We start from the raw sequence: 8,631 nt of genomic DNA, 5'->3' as shown, positions 1-8,631 counted from the left end.
TTATGTTAGTTCTTCTTTGATACTTTGTTAAAGGTTTCGAGTCCTTTAAAACCTGTTTTTACGTAATTGAAACATTCAAAACACGTAATAATTACTAAAACATGTCATTGCAATAGATAGAAATTTCTTAACACATAGAGAGATTTCCTATTTAATAGAGGTTATTATGATCATTTTAATATTCATGAAACACATTTCTGTATATTGAAATTTTAAAAAGCTTGTGGAATATATGAAAAAATGTAGCAATATTATAGTGTTGATTCTCTTTAGAGTACTTGAACATTCAATGACATACTTAAAATTATTATCAAACATATTAGTAAAATTTAATTTAATGAAATAAAAAATATTGATTGTCTTTCAGTTTAACACTAGTGATTTAGAAGAATATATCTTATTGGCAACCAACCTATTTCGATATGGTTGTTCAAAAGTTAAAACAGAAGTAGCTTTATCATACTCTAAAACTATTATTTGGGATTGTTTCAAGTCATCAAGAGTACCTCATTGAATGCACTAAGTTCCATCAGAAGCCAATTCCATCAATAAGCTAGGACAATTAGTTCATTTGTTTGTGGGAATTACAATAGAATTGGTAGGAATAAATCTTTAAAAAATTAATCTTCAGTTTGGATGCTTGTGAATTTTGAGTTCCTATTTGTAAGAACTGACTAACATAATTATAAAGTTCATTTCATAGTAAATTATTCTACAAAACTTCAAAGATACCAAAAAATTAGCAATAAGTATATAAGGAACCTAGAAATTTTTGAGGAATACACAAGGTCTTTGGAGCTTCTCTTTAAGTTTCGACTTCTCACACAAGCCACTACCTCCTTCCATTCTTCTTTAAACTTTTAAATTCTTACTTCTATAGAACAAATCTGAGATAATTGCACCCAAACAAACTGCCTTCTCTCCCTCCTACTCGACTACTCCTCTTTCTACAGAATGACTTTTTTTTTTTTTCTTAATCATTAACCTCACTTCCCCAAAACCATTATCCCTCTCTAATCTTTTTCCTATGATTTCATCCCCCTTAAAAGAATAATGTCTTCCTCCTAAAAATGACTCTTCTACCCCAACTTTTAGCAACTAACAATGATGGATCATTAATGAAAGTCTCCCCATCATTCATTCTCTATGACTATCGATAACGTTGGACTTACGCTTGGTCTAACAAATCTTTTAAATACTCACAAATCTATTTAATTCATTGTTTGCTAATTCATGGCCAAATTTTCAAATTGAAAGCAACTATTAATTAAAAATTAAATTTCTCAACTAACTATTTAGGATACTTTAATTTTTGAACATGTAAATTTTGAAAAGGAAAAATAATAACTTTTTGTTTATTACTAATTTAAATTTTAATATTTCCAAAAAAAATAATCATTACATCTTTCATTTTGTCATTTATTCTGTTGATATGTATACCAAAATGTTTAATCCATCTAAATAATTTAAAATCCAAAGCAAATGATTTGAATTCAAATAAAAACAAACTAAGTGTGTGTGCGTGACTACACCTCACAAATTCTGGGCCAACCCTGCCAAGGAGCTAAACTCCTCTACCTCAACCACCCTTCCACCTTCAGTACCTACACACTCACAAAGTCACACATGCCAAAGCATCAGTATTGCCAACATAATGAGAAATAAAATAACATTTTTAATATGATATCTCTTATCGAAATTCATAACCTTAATTACATTTAAATAATACAAATTTTAAACATTCATCATACATCATAAGATATAACATGTAAATACAACAAAAATATTAACCATCATGTCGCAACCTCATAATTAAGATAAAATGTATATAATGACTATCATAATGATGATTAAGTTAAATTACCCATCTAAAACATTGACAATAAATGTTTAAACAATGTCCATAATGTATTCAACTTGAAAGTTGAGTAATAACATGGTCAATCATAGTCTATCAAAACTCATAATCAAACAAGGTCTTCATCATATAATATAAAGAAACTAAAACCTCAAGTTATATAGTCAGAATGCATATCGACCAAGAACATATAAACTATAGTTTTAAGTCGAATACATAACGACTTAATGTCTACCTCACACAAATTGATACAAAGATAAAATTCTCCAATCGAGGTCAACCAACCTAATCAACTAAGTAAAAAACTATCAACATCATCCTACATAGTGTATATGAGCAATGTTAGTATGCTAATAGAAACCAAATTTAAATAAAGCTTCTACAAACTAAACAAAATTCATAAACTTCAAGATAGACTAAGATGAGCTCTCAATTGAGAATATGAGCCATTAATGGGCTCTCTCAATGAGAAGCTCTCTTGTTGAGTAGCTTTGTCTAAATATATAGGATGTATGCTCAAGCTTATGCTTCAAAAAGGGCTTCAAATGGAGTTGGAATTTGGCTGTGAGTGTATGGTTTTGATGTAAAATGGCTTCTCAAAATGGCATTATGACTTTACTTCATGGATTGTGTTATTTTGCAAAGGGGAAGGATCCAATTTATAGGCAAGAGGCTTGAGGGATTGAGGGCTAAGATGCAAGGATGGGAAAAAGCTCATGGAGGGCTCAGATTGCATGAGAAGAGAGCACATGGATTGTGCTTCCTTACAACCAATCAAGGAGTGACACATGTCACATGGTGAGAGGATGGAGGAAAGGGGAAGGATGAGTCAACAAAGGAGACTCAAGGGATAAAATCTTCATAAAGACCCTCATAATGATTTGTAAGAGCAATAAAAGGGCTTGTAAGAGTCATTTATGACCTAGTGGACTTCATAAAGTTTTATGGTTGAGATATTTTGAGGGTGATGAGAGAAAATTTGACTTGGACTTGATTAGGAAGGTTTTAAGCTTGCTTAGGCTTGTGCAAATGATTAGAGGATGGATTAGGATGGTTTAGGATTAGCTTAGGGATAGGCAAGTGGATGGCATTTAATGAGGGTGGGTGAAGGAGGAGATATTTGTTAACTTTGGCTTGGGTTAGTAATTCTTAACCCATGTTTAGGGAATGTGACAAGGTTAGGAGGGGATTAGGATTAGGTTTAAAGACATCTTCTAGAAGAGTCTAGACTTTGGATGAGGATAAAGACTTTCTAGAATAGTCTAGAATTTCCTAGGATAAGGATGAAGACTTTCTAGAAGAGTCTAGAACTTCTTAGGATGAGGATAAATTAGATTTTTAGGAAATAAATAAAGTTTTATTTATTTCAAGGGTTTGGGTTGAGGAGATATTTATTAAAACTTTTTTAATAAATATGAGGATTAATATTTAATCTTAATTAAATATTTTGAGTTGGGATTAGAGGTAGGAAATGATGGGATTAGCCTTTAATTAAAATTAAAGAAGGATTAGAAGATTTTGGAAGAGGTTAGTGGTCTTAAAGAAATTGGCCAAGTTTTGGGCAAAAAATAAATTTTTTATTTATTTTAGGATTTTTGGTCAATTTATTAATTAAATAATTAATAAATAAGGAAATAATGTTTAAATAAGATTTAAACATTTTTGGGAGGGATTCCTTAATTAAATATTTTTAATTAAGATAAAGAGATTTAATGGCATAAAAATTAATTAATTAATTAATTAATAAATGATGATGTCATCAGGGATTTTTTCAAAAAATAAAAATACTTTATTTTTTAAAGGATTTTTAGGTGTCTACACATAGTAGGAGTCACACAAAGTGGGTTGTGACATTAATTTTTTTATCTTAAATGAGGATTTATTAATTCCAACTCAAGAAGTAGAATTGGAGTTGAAATTAAATTTTCATTTTCATTTTTACTTCTCAACAAAATTTGAAATTCCAAATTAACAAATTCAACATATGAGAAATTTAAATATAAAACAAATACAATATTTTCTAATCAATTTTCATATTTATATTCAACCTCAACTATAATGAAGGTGGGTTTAAGTTAGATGAGACTCAAGGATAGTAAAATTTGTATCAATAGGACAAGCCATCACAAGGTAGAAACACTTGCACAGGAAGCAAAATGAGGGGATAGACACTTTCAAAAGGATCTGAGCTACTTTATGAGTTACAATTTGCAACTTGAGACACTACAGTGGTTGTTGCCTTGTTTAAACAATTATTTCTATCTCTAACTTGTATACACTAGATAACTACATTACTTCTCTCTTAGAATGTGAGATAGTATGTTAAAGTCTAGCGCTGACATCCAGTGGGTGAAAACTTGACAAATTGTGAATGAAACTAACTTCAAAGGTGAAAGAGTGATAAATAATCTTACCTCTTGTAGTTCTTTCTCCATTTATGTGTGCAATGTACTTAGAATTCCCTAGATCTCCTACCAAGAGCTCTTTGACCTAATATTAATTATTTTAATAAAATGAGGGAAAATATGGATCAAATAATTGTAAATAGAAAATTAAAAAGTTTATGAGATCATAAAGAGCATAAAATAGATCTAGAACAAGTGGAATAATTAAATGTAGGGAAGAATGAAAATCCAAAGTTCGAACTAGAAAACAAAGTAAACCATTAGCAAAATCCTAATGCATTTTTTATCACTTAGCATATCCTAAAACTCATTAGGGCTAATTCGAAGCCTATGTGGTAACTAGAGTGAAAACATATAAACAACAACTTATGTAGTTTTGTTTCTTGATGGTTTGCTTGGTAGCTTTAGCTTTCTTTTCACCTTCTCTAGCAAGGTATTTATAGCCCTTGCTTGTCTTGGCCTCGCATTGGAAAAGAAATATTAGCTCACTTTATTTCTCATAATGGATATGATAAGATCTAAGCACTCAAACTAAATAAGAGTAAATTTTATTGATGCACAGTCATACACAATGTCTTGGTTTATGCTACCTAAAGGGAATCTTAGTCTATCATTTGTGCCAAATTACTAAAGATTCTAATAATGGGGAAAATGCTATGTAAACCTCTTCCTTATTTCTTCATTCATCAAAGCGGACAAATTATCCAATTGAAGTAATACTCTTGACTATTGTATCACCTAAAACAAAACACATCAATGCTTGTATATCTAAAATTTCCTTAGAACTCATATCTAAACATTATCCCTATACAAAGAATAACAAAAAAGGAAGAAAATGAGAAGAAAATAAAACATACCACTCTCCATTGACCATATTTGAGCACACCAATGTTTATATATGTAAAATCTCCCCACAACTCATATCTACATAATATGAAGATGCGATGAATAACATAAAATATAAGTAGATGAGAATGAAAATAGAACATACCATTTTCCATTAACCCTCCATATAGCTGAAATATGTCACCATCTTCTATAGGTGAATAGTTGTTTGGGAAAGTGGTCATAGAGGAAATCGAGGGATGGAGAGGGAAAAACCTAGCTGAGTGAAATGAAACTCACTAGAACAATTGTAGGAAATGCAGAACAAGAGACGTGACCAAAGACAAAATAAGTTGGTCATATATTAGGATTTTTCTTTAAAGGTATTAATTCTTTTTCATTAATGAATTTTTTAATCATAATTATATTTTTTCCTTAAAAGCCATTAATTAAAGAGCCCTTACAACTGCTCAAACAAAAAAGGCCAAACCACATTTCTTCCCCACACATTTTCTTTAAAAAAATTACACACATAAACAATAAAAGTTTAATTTTATTTTCATAAATAATTTTTAAAATTTATTAAATATTAAATCAAAAATTATTTACAAAGAGTTAAATAAAAAATTATATAAATGCCAATTATATTGAAAAAAATTCAATAATAAACGATATAAGATAGTAATAGATTTCTACATTTGAATAAGTGTATTTAAAAATCACGAAAAATAATAAAATGGTACAATATTAAATTTGTTAAAAAACAAAACAATGTGGATAATAATTACATCTTAACAAACCTTTATAAATGTAAACAATAAAACGGCTCTGCTTTTTTCCCCAATTGCAAGGGCTGTTCTTATCCTTCACTCGGACTGCAATGGCTCTGTAATTCTTTTTGTGTCCCCAACTGCTCTGTTTTTTGTTTTTTGGCTAGCAACAACTCTGTTTGTTTTTCGTTCGAATTGCAAAGAAAACGTGTGATTATTTGTTTTTTGATCTAGGTTATAACGGCTCTTTCATGGCTGGTAAGGGGAAAAAACATTGTTACCGTTAGAGAAAAACCCTTATATATGACCGTGCCTCTGGTCATTCCTCTCATTCTGTTCCGTGTTTCCTACAAGTTCCTTCTGGACGTAATGGCTTTGAGGGGTTTCGGCTAGCGAGGGTTTGCTCTGTGCATCCCGTGGAACCTCTTTACCAGGTAGTTCTAATCTTTATTGTCATTCTCCTTTTCTCATTTTTATGTTATTCCTCGCATATCGATAGGTTGTAGATGCAAATTGTAAGTTCTTTAGATAAGATATACAAAAATCTGTGCGTATTGTCTGAGTAGTGATGCAGAGTTGAGAGGAGTTATATACAAAAAAAAAATTTCATCTGTGATGATTGTGGCAATAATGAGTAGGTAATTTTTATAGTAAAAGGATTTCAAAATTGCTCAAACTGTATAGGTTAACATTTGCTTTAGACTTAAAGTAAGTCAAACTTTGACTATTTAACACTTTTGTACTAGGAGTCGAGCCTTACTGTGTGATGTTTAAGCCGTTTGCAATGAGAGGAAGTTGAAGCTGCTAAAGAGGTCGTCCGGTGGGTAAAATCAATTCAAACAAGCTTCTATTGATGTATCTTTACGTATAATTGTGATGGAAACTACAGTAAGCTTTCTTGTTCTCTAGTTTGGGTTTCCATTCTTCTTCATATTTTATTCTTTCATTTCTTCCAATTCATGTTGCTTTTTCTATTAGATAGGAATGTTTGTTATTTCCATGACTGTTAGGGGATAAAAAAGCAATTACAGTTGAAAAGGCATTATTACAGTTTGAGGAAAACCGTTATATATGAGCGCGCCTTTGAGGAAAACCCTTATTTACCAGGTAGCAAAAGTAGCGACAACCATTGATGTTGAAATTTGGAGTGCCGAAGGAGACTGGTATGTTCTTTTTCAATTCTCATTTTGTTATTCCTTGCACATAGATATGTAATAAATGTAAATTGCTATTTTTTAGATATAAAAACTTCTGCGTGTATTGTTTCAGGAAAGATGCAAGAGTTGGGAGATACACAAACTTTTTCATCTATGAGGAGGTAATTTGCAAACATAGTATCAGAAGTAAAGGGTTTCATAATTGCTCAAAGCATATTTTGTATGACTCTGTGCGAGTGCATTTTATTCATATTTAGTTCCAGTATTCATATCTTTATTATATAAACAATGGGTATAAAGTGAATCACTATTTTATTAAGTTATGGTTTTCTGACATAAATATATCTGTTAATGATTGTTTTCATTTACTGGATTCAACGAAGTTTTCCATTTGCTGCATCAGCTGCTGTTTTCATGTTTAAATGAAGTTCTTTTATTGAGAGAACCTTTTATCTGATAGATTTGGTTTTGAATCAATTATCTATTTTTCTATTGGGTTTGAAGATTTATGTATCAGTGGCACTGGCATTTTTAAGACTCCGTTTTTCACATTGTGCGTGTCTTCCAAATAGTTTCTTGGATTGCTTCCATAAGTTTCAAAACCATGGTCATGAGAAGAAGGCATTAGTATACATATTAGAATACATAAATTACGGTATTTTAAATTTGATAATTTTCATTCATTGCATAAAAATTGGATGATGTTATAAACTCCTTCCATTTCATGCTTTCCATCTTTTACAGCATATTCCAGTTTTCCATTTTATTAAAGAAGAATGTATCATATAGCATTGTATGTTAGGTGCTCGTATATTTTGGTTATGTTTCCTAATCCATCGTATCTTTGTAAGATCTTGCTCTCACTATATGTTTTATGTTGCTTTTAATTCTGTTCAACTATTTTGTCATAGAGTTCGGATTTCAAAAGTCATAAACATAGCGCACCTATTGGGATTTGACAGGTAATACTAGTGGAAACTTAATTCCATTTGTCTGGTTTAGAAATTGAAAGTAAAGATGGGCATTGCTTGAAGAGAAAGTTAGGATTGTTCACGAGCATTCCATTGGTCTGATTATGCGCGTCTTTGATTTAAAACTGTGGCCATTCCATCTGATGTTCCTATTTTAACACTAAAATGCGCATGGAAAATGGGGGATGTTTTGCAGCCTGTCCATGTCAAACCTGTCTGTCATTGTTTTTGAAAACGCTGAGCAGATTTAGACCTCCCATAGTATGAGTTTGGTGTCACAGCCTATCTGTTCTACATTTTTCTTTATTCATTCTGTTAGAAAATATTGAGCAAATTAGAAGTTTTAATGGTATTGCTGATTGAGTAAAATCCGCACTGCAAAAGTGATATTATGTAATTGACTGTGATGTATCATTTAGACTTATATATTAATACTCTACAACCACATATTGAGTATTGTGAATATACATGAGCGCATAATGTGTGTGCTTGTGTATGCAAATGGAGAGGGGGGAGAATAGTGAAGGGGAGATAGAGAGGGAGATGGAGAAAGAGGGGGTAGAATAGTGAGAGAGGGGGAGGGAGATGGACATGGAGAGGGGAGAATAGAGAGAGAGGGAAAAGGAGATGAAGAAGGATGAGGGA

The 8,631-nt window shown here is 31.2% G+C and overlaps 1 long non-coding RNA gene across 5 annotated transcripts; it reads left to right on the top strand.

Moving 5' to 3' along the window:
- The first annotated feature begins 5,871 nt into the window (after positions 1 to 5,871).
- Positions 5,872 to 7,379, top strand: LOC149567235 (uncharacterized). 5 transcript variants are annotated; one of them, XR_016361623.1, is made up of 5 exons: positions 5,872 to 5,976; positions 6,093 to 6,292; positions 6,605 to 6,678; positions 6,910 to 7,021; positions 7,128 to 7,379. It is a non-coding gene; the product is annotated as an uncharacterized LOC149567235 (long non-coding RNA). The 5 variants fall into 5 exon arrangements; XR_016361619.1 differs by having other exon boundaries at positions 6,605 to 6,746; positions 6,966 to 7,021; XR_016361620.1 differs by having other exon boundaries at positions 6,605 to 6,746.
- Positions 7,380 to 8,631: the final 1,252 nt, after the last annotated feature.

Source organism: Cupressus sempervirens, chromosome 3 (assembly GCF_028749045.1).
Source record: "Cupressus sempervirens isolate cs-2001-9-10 chromosome 3, ASM2874904v1, whole genome shotgun sequence".
NCBI lineage: Eukaryota > Viridiplantae > Streptophyta > Pinopsida > Cupressales > Cupressaceae > Cupressus > Cupressus sempervirens.
This window is presented reverse-complemented; position numbering and strand designations above follow the sequence as displayed.